The 15,545-nt window shown below is 29.7% G+C and overlaps 1 long non-coding RNA gene across 1 annotated transcript; it reads right to left on the bottom strand.

The window, feature by feature from the left end:
- Positions 1–10,390: 10,390 nt before the first annotated feature.
- Positions 10,391–12,341, bottom strand: LOC125419141 (uncharacterized). The gene is made up of 3 exons (XR_007238154.1): positions 12,189–12,341; positions 10,849–10,910; positions 10,391–10,444 (listed from the first exon to the last, which is right to left on the bottom strand). It is a non-coding gene; the product is annotated as an uncharacterized LOC125419141 (long non-coding RNA).
- Between the last annotated feature and the right edge of the window lie 3,204 nt (positions 12,342–15,545).

The raw sequence follows: 15,545 nt of genomic DNA, 5'->3' as shown, positions 1-15,545 counted from the left end.
TTTTTAACAAGTTAGTAAAAGAACTAAAAATTTGCAAACAATAATCTTTCAAAATAAAAATAAAAATATAGTAGATCCTACAAAAATAAATAAATAAAACCAATAAAAAAATTTGAACTTGCAATGGATAAAAGCAAAATCTTACAAAAAATACATATTAGAAAATTTTATAATACTTCATTTCAAAATAATAAATATAAAAATATAAAAATACAACTTAGAAATAAAATAACATATTTTATAATAATAATTTTCCAAATTCCTTTTAGATTTTATAAATATCTTTTCATCTCTTTTTTTTTCTTTTTTTTTTTTAATTATATACGTCTTTATGTTTATATTATGGGTAATTACATAAACTCCCCTCTAGTTTTGTAGGGTATTTTTTCCAAGACCGTATCTTTGAATGATATGGATATGCCACTTTAAAAATTAGAATATTTATGAGGAAATTAAAAAAAAAGTATAAATAAATTAATTATGCAAAAGCCTAATTAATATAAAGTGATTGTATAAAATTTATGAGAGAAAAACAATTTAAAGGTTCTTCTACTGCCTAAAAAAGTAGGATTTAATAAAATGAAATTCACTTAATGAAAAATGAAAGACTTCCATTGATATTAATTAGATTTTAAAAATAAAATATCTTATTGTTTATTTGAATACTTATGGTATGACTTATTAAAAAAGGGTTTTTGTATGTGATTGTGTGAAAAGATAGTTTTACCCTTATCTATTTGACACATAGTAGAGGTATAATTGTCTTTTAATCATTTTATATATTTATTGTTGTGTTTAGAAATTAGATTTCTTGATGTGGAAAAGAGTGTACAAATAACAAAATTTGATAGGTAGTTGATAATTTAGCAGCCAAGTAAGCACTAAGAATAGAGTTGGGTTAAGCCTATACAAATGAGTTAATTTTCCAATTTTCTTTACAAGGCTGGAGGAGAAATTACAGAACCTATAAGTTATATAAAGAAAGCCTCGGAAGTCAACTTTTTATAGAATTTTACAGATCCATTTTTGAAGTTTTCTAAAGAAAGTTATGATGAACCATATGTTTAGGATGATGATTTTACTTGATTTTGGATAGGAGCTAGTTTTAGAACTAAATAATCCATTTGTACATAGGTATTAGGGTTGGATGAATTTTTGGGTTAGAAAAAAAGGTTTTTTTAGGTTTTATTTATTTAATTAGTGTAATATAATAAAAAACAAAATGAGATATTTATTATTTCTTTTAATTATCTTTCCTAATATGAACTGAAATAGGTTTTAAGAAAGTTTAAGTGTAACATCCAGTCCCAAAATACGTCGGAATTTTTGTACGTTGACCGAAGTTAACTGTTGATCGAGATGGTCAAAATTTTGACTTTTTGTTCTGGATGGAATTTTTCGTTGACCGAAGCATCATTTCAAAGTACATATCGTCCCGAGTTTGTAGACTAGTAGCACATTGAAATCGGAACTACCGTTCGAAAGTTATGAGCAAAACAAGTTGAGGTGCAAACTATCCAAGGGGTGCCGGAGTTGACTTTTTGTTCGTGCAAAGTTGAGCTTTGACTCATTCATGGTTGTGAAGTACTCATCAATATGAGTTTATAGACTAGCGGCACGTCCAATTTGGACATGTGTTTTGAAAGTTATGGACCTGTGAAGTTTTTCCGAAACAGCATTTACTATTCATGGATCTGTATGTGTATGAACAGTGATGTCATGTGTCAAAAAAGTGGACTGGTTGAGAAGGGGAGGGAGGAGAGAGAAAGAGAAAGAAAAAGGAGAAGGACCGGCCAACCGCCGTTCACCTATTTCCAGCCACCAGAATAGTACATGCCCCTAACCACCATGACCCACCCATCAAAACCGGCAGGATCGGGGTGTTTTCCGGCGAGCGGCCTGTTTCCTTTTCCGGCCGATTTCTCCCAAACCAGACCTCTGTTTACCTCACCGCCGGTTCCGTTGAGTCACCCATTTCCCGATCTACCTTTCCTTCAAAAATCACGATCAGTGGCCACCGGACGCGCCGCCAGAGGTGACGGGTTCCGGTGACCACGGCGGCTCTTCGGAAAATCGACTTTCCAGCGAGTTCCCAGTTACACCATCCATCCTCTCCCACTAGTTTTGACCCTCTGAACCCACATTTGATGTCGGTTTCCTTTAACTCGCGGCGGTTTGTGAGATCTGAGGATCCAAAATCTCATATCTTTCCGACGAGATTCCGGCCACCTCGGGTCCGATCTCCGGAAAGTGAGACCAGATTCATAATCCTCATTTCACAAGCTTTGATTCGGTATATTACTCATAAATTTTGGTTGTCGTTTGTGTTCGCTCCCAGGGTATCCATTTGGGAGTTACCCGATTAAAATATTAAAAGAATTAGTTTTGTGTATTGTGGGTATTTTAGGTGCACGTGTGGGTAGTGCAGTTGATCCTACAGAGGATCTTGATTGATACACGTACTTGAGGTGAGTGACCCACCTTCAAAATTATTTTGGGTTGGTAAATTGTATATATTTTGTGTTGATTATATATTTAGAAATTTTATTTCATGTGTTAATTGTTTAGTAAATTTCTAATTGAAATTTTATGGCAAAATTGAAGGAAATTAAATTATTTGTGTATTATAAATATTTTGGGTTTTTAAATAAATTATGTTTTAAATTGTTATTAAATTATTTTTGAATTTATAATGCCAAAAGTTTATTGATTTAAGCATATATTGCATGGAAATCATATGGTTTTAAAGAAGTTATGGATTTAAATTATGATCGATTATTGTTAAATTTAGATTATGGAATTTATTGCGTATAATAAATGTACCTATGTGGATTTAAGCAAATATGAAATTTATGTGATTTTGATATAAATTGATTTTAAGATTTTGAGAAAAATAATTGTATTAAAGTATTGAGTTCCAAATCCGTATTGACACGTTTGATTATTTATGGATCAGGTTTTCATAGTGTTGAAAATTGTTATATTTAAATGGATGGATTTTAAAGTGATAGATTTATGATGAGGATTAAAAAAAAATATGGGATTGTGAATTTGAATAATGATATGATTCCCACAGTGAGTTTTGGAAAAATTATTTTTTTTTTAAATAATATGGTTATTTATTTTAAACGCACTCATACAGTACTGGTGTTCTGTACTGTGTATGTGAATGGACGCGCAAATTATAATATCTCCCGTGAGTTGCCATCGGACCGAGGGCAGGCAAGTTTGATATTGGCCATAAGCCACCCCCTTCCATAGCCGGGTTGACGGTTTAAGTAGCGGTACTGTTGGGACGTTGAAGCGACCATATGCAAGTTTCTCTCTTTAACCTCCCGCCGGACGGTGCTCGGGATGCTGGGTATCGTAGGGCATCACTGGTATATAGTGTGGTGCGTCAAGTATTATTTTTCTGATATAAATTTCAAATCCTAAAGTTTTAAAGCAGCGTTTAAATTAAATGTATTTAATTTGTTTTATCACCTATTTCCAATTAGTATTTTCTAAAATATAATTATTCATATTTTATGTCACTTATTTTAAAACAATGTTTTTAAAATGTATCTTGCCATATTTTTATTATATAGATTGGTTGAATATTTCAAAATGAATTTTATAATATTTTTTACCACTTATTTTACATGATTGTTTGTAATTATTTAAATTATATTTTTGACACTGTTTATCTTGATTTATTAAATCAAATTTTACGAATTATATATTGAATTTCACTTTTATGTTATGCAAGTATTTTAAATTATTTTATTAAATTAATTATTCCTTGATTTTTGGAACATAAAATATTGGATTTTGCAAAAATGTTTTAAAAGGGAAACTTTTCTAATGGAGTGAATAGTGCAGTTTTGAGAGAAAATATTATTTTCAATTAATTATAATTATTTACTTATTTATTTTTAATTAATCAAGTGTACTATAATTATTATTCCTATTATAATTGTATAATTGTATAATATGAATCACTCCAGATTCTCCACAATATTTGTCTCTCAGTTTACACTGGTGACTAAATACCGACTAAAATACAATATCTATTAAAGTAATATTCTTATTGGGTATTCTACACAAAATTTGCCTAAGGATTTAACACAAACCTTGACCAAAACTGGCAACTTATATACCAAAACGAAGCTTAGGATACAAGGATAGCAAATTGAGTCTTAGGAATCAAAAACCTAGCCAGCAGTGGCTAGGAGCTCTTCGGGAAAATTCGATCAATTTAATGATCTCGAATCTTACAAACTAACTCAAATTGAGCCATACGATCCTCATATTTAGCTTCAAGAAATTATTGGAAAAAGGTGGTGGGTCAGCCAGGAACTTGCCAGAGCTGAGAAAACTAATGAGACATTGTTGTTGTCAAAAAAAGTATTTGGTAAACTAATGAGAAACTGTCCTTGTCAAAAAAAGCCTTTGGTGCCAGGGCATCGGCTATCCATAGGCCATGAAAATTTAGGGAAGGGTTGGCTTTTAAGTGAGCAAGATGATGGTGACAATGGTGAAGCAAGATGGTGGTTGGAAAGAGAAAAAAGCCAGCAAAGCCAATGGCTATAGCCACTAAAATTAGACCGATCTCAGCACGTTACCACAATCGCACCAGGCTTTTTTGCCTACCGACCAGGTTTGAGGTGGTCTTCATGATCAGATAGCATGCATGGCTGAACAACTATTGAAGATGGAATAATTTAAGGGCGGTTGGAAAAGCCCTTTCTATCTCTCTCTCTCCTTCTTCTCTTTTTTTTTCTCCGTCCCCTTTCTCTATGCTATGTGGGCCAATTAAAAGCCACCTCTGGTGCCATTATGCACTCACAGGATTCGCTAGAACACTAACACGTGGCATGTGTCTGTGAAGGTCAAATATCCCAAATTTTACACATGCGTTAAAAATATATTAGTAAAACCATTCTTGGAAAAATAATTAAAACTTTATATGCTCATAACTTTTTGACCATAAGTTCAAATTAAGTATGACACTAGTCCACAGACTCATATAGATGCGTACTATAAATGCCAAAGCTAAAATCCATACAAATAAAAAGTTAAACTCGAGATCACTTAATCAGTCTGGACAGTACTTTGTTATGATCATAACTTTTTTTATCTCAGCTCCAATTATGGTATAATAATAGTCTACAAACTCCGATCAATATGTATTCGCCAAGGTGCCTCGGTCAAAGTGAAATTCCCCTCGCAACAAAAAGTAAACTATAGAATCCATTTGGTCAACCCCTATCAACTCTAATTAAACTTGGTCAAAACGTAAAATTTTCCTTATATACCTTGATACGGGGTGTTACATCTCACAATTTCATTCCTCGAATTTCGTTTTCTTATGAAAACCCATTTATATTCATCCTCCTAATGTGAAGTGCAGTAAACTTAAGCTTTGTGTTTTTTGCCATAACTTGTAATTGGTAGAACTTTTTGCTAATAACGTATTGCAAATTTAAGAATAAAATTATAAAATAAGAACACTAGAATATTAGTAAGAAGAATTCAAGAAAGCAAATAATAGTCTCAATTCTTGTTTATATTTCTCTTACAACAATAGTCATGTTTATATGCTTATACCAATAAAGAGGTTAAAAATAGTTAATATCAAAAAATAAATAAAAATAAATGGGATGCTACATAAGTTACAAAATTTATCATCAATACAGAGGTTATACCTTTTGTAATGATATTCATATTTGTAATGATGATTTTTTTTATTATAATATGTTTTTATATTTTGGCCTCTAAAAAATTAATAGAAAATAATATTTGTAATTGTTTTGTATAAGATTGATTAAGAAATAAATAAATAATTCTTTCAAAAAAGAAGAAATAAATAAATAGCATAATTATTTTTCAGAAGGAAACTAAAGCTCCCTCTGGGATTGATTTTAGAGCACAAAAATTTATTATCAAATAATCTAAAACTATCTTAAGTGTTTCGTAAAATTAAAAAATTTCGGGTTTGTAAATATCTATATTCTTTTGTAGTTATTTTTGAGAAGCAACAAAAGACTAGCTTTTTATATTCTTATTTTAGCTTCTCTAACTATTCATAATTAAAATATCAATTTTATTCCTTATTAAAAAGTTAATTAATATAATTTTTTATCCTAGATTTATTCATGTTCTACTGGATAATGCTATGATCAACATTTTTTATTTTATTTTATTTTCATTTACTATATTTTTTATCAACATTTACTGCAATTATGATGAAAAAAATTGTGTTAAATATTTTGTAATATAACAATTTATCAAATATTTCTGCAGCTGACTTTCTGCAGCACAGCTGAAGTAGATTTTTTTAATTTTAGAAGCTATAGCAATATCAAGCAAAGTCTAAATATAATAATAAGCTTATATCAAGGGGATCGATTTATTGACAAACTGACTAATTATTTTGGATTTTAATTATATTAAAATTCAAAAATGATATGTCAAATATAATAAAATCATGTTTTATTGTTAGACGAGTCCACAGTTGATGTAGATCCGTTATACTGAATAATTTCTCTTTTGTTTTTCCATTTCCCTTTTTCTTCCCTATAAACCTTGCAAACTCTTTTTTTTTTTTTTTTTTCTTTTCCCTTTCTTTTTTCTGTTCACTTGTTCTTACAATCTCTACTCCAAAAATAACAAACAGCTTGTTAACATAGAACATTCAATTTGACCTCTTTCAAAAGACAATTTAACTTCATCTAATTAAGTTTAACTTAATTTTGCTTTGGCTTATTTTTCTTTTTTTTTTATACAGGAATTGCAGAAACAAGATTTTACCATTGAAGATAGCAAAGAAACTCCTTTTGTCCATCTTGTTGCCTTTCTCTTTTAGTCATTCTCTTCTCCTTGGGCCTCCTTCCTTCCAATGTTTTTCTTTTTTTCTTTTTTTTTAACTCATGTTCATCGACCTTTTTTTTAGTTTTATGTTGTTTGGATCTTGAAAAAACTCATTAGATCTTGAAGAAAATAAAATGTGTACCAATCTTTTTTGTTTTTGAAAACTTTTTTAGGAAAACAATTTTTATGAATCAATCTTGCAAAATAAAAATGGTAAATTCAATTTTTTTATTTTTAGAATTTAAAAACATATTTGGTAATATATTCAAAAAAATTATGAGAATGAAAATGATAAAAAATTATGTTTGGTAAATGTAAATAATATATCTATTTATATGGTAATGAAAATATTTATTTTTGAAACTGGTAATCATTATCTATATTTATATCTAACGTATGTCAAATATGGTATACTATCGTTATAAAATAAATATTTTTATATTTAAAATAATAAATATTATCTATACACTTTTATACATTTGTTTTCAAAAATTTTCAAATTCAAATTCATGTAAAATGCCTTTTGGACCTTTTCTAAATTTATCATATTTTAGAGATTGTTTTCAACTTTTTTTTTTCTCAAATCTTGAATTTCAAATAAAGGTATTGAATGCATTTTTAGTTACTTTCCAATTTGCAAAATGAATAACTGTTTTGTAATATGCCCTTAAAAACATCAAGGCCCGTTTGGTAATTATTAAAGTTTAGAAGAAGACTAATTTTTGAGATTTAATTTTCTGGTAATTAGTTTTCTAGAAATTAGTTCATGAAAATCAATTTTTTCTTATTATGTTAAGTGAGAAATAGAAAAGTTGAGACTCAAAAGTAATTAAATTTAATGTTATAAAACAAATTAAGGACAAATTTCTAAATTAAAAAGATTCTAAAACTATTTTTTATGCTATTCATAAAATGACATATTAATAGATGGGAATAACTTCTCCCACATATTTTTCCAAATAGGCAGAAATCTAATTCCTTAAGGTCATTCTTTCCAGCTCAAAATAGATATCCAAATAGAAGAGAATCTTTCTCATCTAAAAATATATATTCAAATAAAAGAAAATCATCCTTTTTTCAAAAAAATTAAATTGCCACTAACTTTTTCGTTATGTAAATAAAGCCCAAAATGAAATTATGTGTTTGAGGATTAAGGTCTGAGTCTTAAATTATCCAATTTGCAAATAGTTACTCTCATTTTGATAAGCAATACAAGTATTTTTTTTTCTTTGTATCAATATTTTAAATTAATGCCCATTTAGATTGGGTTAATTCTTTTGTTCATACTATTGAATTGTATTTGAGGATGTTCATTCATAATTAATTTTTTAAAATTTTGTCTTTTGTTTGCATGATTGCAAGAAGCTATGGAATTGGATAATTATTCGGTACTGTTACGTTATCGGTTTATCTAATTAGGGTTAAAACCAAGAGCAAGATGCACATTTTCATTAATCCATTAATAGGATCTATAAAGATATGTAAACCCACAGATTCATACATCTCCATAGGCGAATAATCGACAAATTAAAGGAAAATGAAAGACGAAATATATATCATGAATGATTAAACTATCTAGGATACTTGTTTTTAAAAATTTTAATGAAAGATACTTGCATACTTTATCTGTTATCCCTATTATTCGAACTCATGCTTTTATAGCATAGATGTAGATACGGATGTTCAACCATTGAAACTATCCTCTTCATTTATCTATTTTGAGCTTTATTATTGTTATTATTATTATTCTAACTTGTTTTTTGTTGCATTTGCCTATTAGTTTTTACTATCTGAACAATTTATTAATCAAAATGTATGTTTTTTATTCTATTTTTATTTTTTTCTAAAATAATGTGTTTTGCTTTTGGAGAATGAATAGGATGAGTAAAATGCAAATAAAATTTTACTTAAAATAAATAGATAAATAAATAGTATAATAATTAACAGTTTTTTACCAAAACCAATTATGAAGGATATTAATTGAAATAGTTATATAAGAGAGAATGACAAACCATTAATTCTGATGAAAACTGCAGATGAATTTCTTATTTCTTAAAACCTTGTGAATTAATTTTAAATTAAATTGAACCTCTGCAAATAAAATAACCCTTTTTTTTAGCGGCTGCAACTTTAATGTGTACCTAAATTATAAAAAAGAACAAAGATTGAATTTAGGTTTTTCTCTCTATCTGGTACTATACTACTGTTTAGGAAAAAGAAAAAGTATTATACTACTATTTCTTCCCATGCACGAGACCATAAGCATATGTTTTTATTTATTTTATTTATTTGGATTAGGTGGAAATATAATTGTGAGCTTGAACTTATTTCATTCACAAGGACAATATATATATATACAGCAAGTCTATTCAGCTTATATGGTAGTCCCCATCATTATGAGGCATATATATATATATATATTTTTAATGTGGATGGTAAAATTATCAAAAGGTATTAAAATTATTTTACAAATTAATCCAATATCATTAATTTCTTATTATATCAAAAAGAATATTGTGTTTGAATAAACTTTTTCTTTTTGGGCTATAATCGCAGTGGGATCCATATTTCTTAGAACCCTTTTGGATGCAAAATGAGGGAGTGGACAAGGTTGTAGCTAGCCTGAAAGAGGTGGTGGGCAAGGCAGCAGCACATCTGAATGAGGGAGTCAAGAAGGCAGCTTCAACACTGGTCGTAGCTAGCCTGAAGGAGGGGTGGCCAAGGCTGCAGCACATCTGAAGGAGGGAGTCAAAAGCAGCTTCAGAGTCTTCTAAGCTTACAATAAAAATGATTGAGCTAGGATTTTCAAAAAGTAGAAAATGAGCACATAAATATTGATCTATTAAATGTTATGAAGGTATTGGAGGATTCAAGATTTGACAACATGGACAGCTTTTACAATTTCCTCTGGAGGCAAAATGAAAGAGAAAGAAGATAGGAAGAAAAAGCGCAGTAGCTAGACTTTAGAGGAGAGATTTTGAATGTTTCTTTCTTTCTTTAATAGACTGAGGCCAATTTTGCACATTGGCTAGCCAACACACGACGTCTATTAACTAAAAAGAAATAAATACTCATTTTATCTCCTCTAAAACCTAGCTACTGTACTTTTTTCTCCTATCTTTCTTCTCTTTCATTTGAATTGTAGGAGTTATCCATATTGTCAAATCCTAAATCCTTTTAACATCTTCATAACATTTAACAGCAATATCTCATTTTCTACCTCTGAAAATCCCATCTCAACCATTTTTACTGTAACCTTAGACAATTTTTGAACAACATTATAAAGCGTTGAAGCTGCATTCTTGACTCCGCACCTTCAGACTTGCTCAGTCTTGTCCACTTCCTCCTCTAGGCTAGCTAAAAACGTGAGTACTGATCAACATTCATCACAGTGCTACTTCTTTTAACTTGCACTGCTGGTAGATAAGCATTTTCTGAAAATATCACTCGAATGCATATTATAGAAGGAAAAAAAGAATACATACATATTTATACATATTTATATAGCTGCATAAAATTACGGGTGACTACGTCACTCTTCACACAAATTGCAATTAACACACCACTTTTTTCCTGACGTATCTCATGCACACTGCACAATGATAGATCCAATGAGAAATATTTACATGCCAAAGGTGCTAGAGAAAAAAATTTATCTACCAACACAATGATTTACAGAAATTGCAAGTCACATACCCCTTTGCCAGACAAATCTCTTGCATAATGCGCAAGGATAGACCTAATGAACCATATTTACATGCCAAAGGTGCTAGACTCAGAAAAAAGTTGATCTACCAACATGACAATTCACAATTGTATACAGACCTAAAATGTATTCAGAGGAAAAAATAATAATAATAAATAAAAAAACAACAAAGACCAAAAAAACCTAGGGAACATCAAACACTAAGAATTCCAAGTACTAGAAAAAGGGAAAGGGGGATACGGAATTAAAGGAAGAAATAGCAGACAGGGAATGAAACCATTTTTACTTACATTTTCTGGTTCAGGCAATTGTCCTTCCATTTATTCTTGTATAGGTTCACTGTTGTATGTTCCTGATAAATCAAACCTCACACTATAATAATACTCATAAGACATTCTAAACATGATTATTAAATCTAAATACCAAATTAAACAAACAATTGTCCTGTCCCTGTCCCAAAACTTAGAGGCATCCCATTATTGCATGTTATAAGAAGAACATCCAAAATCTAATTTATGAAGAAAATAAAACAAAACAGAAAACCAAAAAAATAAATAAATAAATAAAATAAAAAGAAAGCCCGAAAATTAATTCAATATTCGAAAAATCAATGTCATGTCTAAAAATCCATCAATAAAGCCCCGAAAGGAAAACAAAAAATTTTGATCTACAATTTGTTGTTATGCAAGTATTTAAAAACTCAACTTTCATTTGAAAACAAATGATTAACATTGCTTCTTCAATTAGTTGCTCTTTAGAACAAATCTCTCTCTCTCTCTCTTTCTCTCTCCATACTCCTAGCTGGTTTTGCTTTTTGAGGACCTAAGTTTAAGGCTATTATTACTTCAAACTTATGTCAGTTAGATCAATTCTCATATATAAATAAGCCAAGCACAGACCAGGTCAGCATTTTTTCCATGTACCCAAAATTGATCATACTGCTGCATAAATTTAAGGACAATAAGGCTTGCACAGTGATAACAGAAGTATAGTTACGCATCAAAAAGTTAACTTAGAAATCAAGAGCAGCTTGATATCATCTTGTAGTTTGAACTCCGACAGCTAAAAAAGTCATGCATAGGAAAAAATCTAGTATAATATACAGTGTTGCTTGCAGTCAAAAGGAGTATGCATGGCAAAATATATTAGAAGGCTGAATACTTTAAAATTTTAAATTGTAATAGAAGCCATAGTTTGAGTGTCATTGCTTTCTATTACATTTTCAAAACTGTCGTGGCCTAAATATTTAGCATTCTAAGTATGGAGAATAGAAGGAAAACACTTTAAAACTTTCCTGGTCTAAATATTTAGCATTCTAAGCATGGAGAATGGAAGGAAAATACCGCAATATATACGACAGCTTTAATAAGGTTTTCATATAAACATTTAACAAAACAAGGAGTTTCCACTATGCTAAACAAAATAAAAAATAAAAAAGAGAGAGAGTCAAAACTTTGTTCATCCTAATTGAAATAATTTAACTTCGTTATATCGCAAATTTCTAAATTTCTAAGTATTGTTTTGATTTTGTTTCAAAAACAAGACAATCAATCAAAATTACGTAAATAACGGAAATAAATAAAGTATGAAAAGAACAAAATAGTCAGTAAGATAACATAATTGTTCTGACCTGATGATTCTTCGGGCTTCGAACCTGTCGGGGGAGTGGTTGCGTTCTTAGGGCAAAATGGCAAAATAACAAAATAGAAAGAAATACGAGAATTCAGAAGATATGTATATAATGCTAAAACACAAAAGAAAATGAGGAAAATTTAAGGGAAAAAAGATAAGGAAAATGAGAGAATAATAAAAAAAATGAAGCTCTTACGGCATGTTTGAATAGAGGTAAAGTTAGTGAAAATCTAATTTTCTTAAAAAAGCGATAACTTTCTTTTGTTTGGATGTTTATTGCAAGGTGAAAAAATATGGGACCAAAAAATTAGATTTCCACCAATGTAGAAAAATATGTGAGAAAGTTGTTTCCACATATATAGGTGTCATTTTGAGATTCCAGATAAATTAGTTTTGAAATTTTTTTAAAATATATATTTACTCTTAATTTATTATATAATCTTAAATTTAATTATTTGTAAATCCCAATTTTCTATTACTTACTAAATAAACCAAGAGAAAAATTAATTATGAGGAAATTAAATCCTAAAAAATTAAATTTCAAAAATCATTTTACTTCTCAATTTTGATATTTTTCAAACGGACCGTAATGGAGTGTGAGAAACCAGTGAGAGCGACGGGGTCAGCTAGAGTAAGAAAACAATGACAAGCACAGTAGCAATGTCAGCTAGAATGAGAAAGCAGTGGTAGATGAGGAGTTTAGTAGTGCTGTGGGTTAGGGTTAGGGTTTTTGGAGAGAGGATACCTGTCCTATCATTCGGCCCAACTTTGTTTGAGAATGGGGTGGGAGGTTTTTGGAGAGAAGATATTTGTACTTTCATTAGGCCCATCTTTGTTTGAGAAATGGGATGGGAAAAATCCAACTTAAACCGACCGATCCAAATGATTTTTAATAATTTGGATTGAATTTTATATATTATTTATATTGGATTTAACATATCAAAATTTATTGAATTAATTATTGAATTGAAAATATAAACTCAATCTAATCTAAAATTATATATTATATTAATAAAGAATTATGCATGCTTAGTCAATTAATATTAGAACAGTTTTTTATTGTATAAAATAGAAAACTATTTTCAAAATAAAAATAAAATAATTTAACCATCAATTTTCAAAAATAATTTTAAAAAATAAATTAAAAAATAAAATTTAAAAAACATTAAAACAATATTTGTTATTTTCTGTTTTTAGTTTAAAAACTACTTTCAAACACCATTAATTAAACATCTTTTATTTTCATGAAATAAATAAAAAATAATTTTTTTATTTTTTATTTTTAAAATAATAGTTTGAAAATTGAAAATAAAAAACTTTAAAATGTTTGGTAAATCTCTTTTTTAATGTTCAAAAAAAAAACAAACAAACAAATGTTTAACGAATTAATTTTGTTCCCTCTCTTAAAATAAATAAATAACTAAATAAAAAATTTGCCTATATGTGGTTTATTGCAGTAGCAACAGCCATATTTTAATCTTGATTGAAAAATTTTGAAAAAAAAAAAAAAAAAAGGGCACACAAGGTCCTGAACTATATTGCAGTTTGCAAGAAAAAGCCAATTTGACAGACTTATTCCAGCACGTCTTCGGAGCATTCCACACAGATTATGTTCTCATCAAAGCTCCCATAAGCAACTAAAGCTACAACTTTTTGGTAAATCAATCAAAACTAACAACTTTCTAAGCTGAGAGTCGCGAGGAAATTATCAAAATTAAATATTTTCATGAAAACCAAAGATTAGCTCAAATATTTGATCATCTTCAAAGTTCGAACTTTTTTTTTTCTTTTTTTCATTTTTTTTTTTTTTTTTTTTTTTTTTGGGGATAAAATTCAAAGTTCGAACTATATATGCCTGGAATATACTAGTATATTTTTCCCCAACTAAAGATATTGTTGTCCTGGAATACTCAGTAACAAAGACACTTGTTTCTTTGGACAATGATTCGTTTTTTCATTCACCAAAAAATAAATAAATAACTAAAGATGTTATTGTCCTGATTTAAGTGAACAAGAATTTGTTCTCTAACTTTTAGTGCTAAGGTACAATAAACATATCTTAGCATTCCACCCTATGCATTGTTTTACTCTAGTCACAACCAAGCAAATGATTGAATATTTCAAGCTTCAGCTCAGTCTTATCTTTGCTCGTTGAATCGGAAAAATTTCTAGTACTCCTGGAGTACTGAACACTGGGTACTCCTGCTTATAAGTTTTTGACATTTGGACATTTGTTCCACATCATCTAACCACTAAACTTGAAGTGTTATTCCTTCATTCACTTCCGTCCTTAGCCACCTATCCCTTTCAAACAACAGAACAACTTCATCGCATCAATCTTTTGAAAACTGTTAAAACGGTGAAGAACTTGCTTAAGCACTCTTCTGGCATCAGATAGCAAACCCCAAAAAAACCCAATTAAAATCTTCCAATTTTTTGGTTTTTGTCAACTGAATCTTCCAATAAAAATCCCCCAAAACCCAAAATTTAAAATAAATTTGAAAAGGGAATTACAAGCTATCATTCATACAAAAATATCCAAAGATGTTTCCATGTTTGTACAAATGAAACACGAAGAAAACCAATTTCACCAAAAATCGCAACCCAGAAAACCCAATAAAAATAAGAAAAAAGAACAAACTCGGTTGAGGGAGGATTCCAGCAGTGATTTGGACTGTATGACCATATTTTCATCCAAGCTCTGTAGTGTTAGAATCATACTTTGATATTTTTGTGCTTTACAATTAACTTGAGGTTCTTTCTGTGATTTTAGATTGACCCCAAAATAAAAATAAAAACAAAGAGTTAGATCTGTCTTTTGAAAGAAGAGGAATTAGGGCCAGGAAGGGAAGGAAGCAAAAATACTTCACGGCGTTTATTTTTATTTAGATGATGTGGAACGGATGTCCAAATGTCGAAAATCTATAGGCAGGAGTACCCAATTTTCAGAACTACGGGAGTACTAGATATTTTTCCCCTTGAATCCTAAGCCATCCTTCAATTCCATGACTTAGCCTAGAAGGTCCTTCGCTCTTTCATTTTCCATCATAGGTGATAGGACAAAGAAGCTGATCCTAGATTACTTGGAGACTAGGGCCTAGAAAGTCCGCTCTATCATTTTCCATCATAGGTGATAGGACAAAGAAGCTGCTCCTAGAGTGCTTAGAGTCTAGGGCATCGTTCTTTATTTTTTTGCTGCACAATTGACTTCTTGAAATAAAGAATTAGCATAACTACCACCTTCATCTCGCAGTGCCAATCACTTAGGTGGTGGCATAAAATTTTCACGTTTCTAGCATATGAATAAATTCATGGACCACACTAGAATCTAGCATTCACTCAGATTAAACCTCTA

This window comes from Ziziphus jujuba, chromosome 6 (genome assembly GCF_031755915.1).
Source record: "Ziziphus jujuba cultivar Dongzao chromosome 6, ASM3175591v1".
In the NCBI taxonomy this organism is placed as follows: Eukaryota; Viridiplantae; Streptophyta; class Magnoliopsida; order Rosales; family Rhamnaceae; genus Ziziphus; species Ziziphus jujuba.
This window is presented reverse-complemented; position numbering and strand designations above follow the sequence as displayed.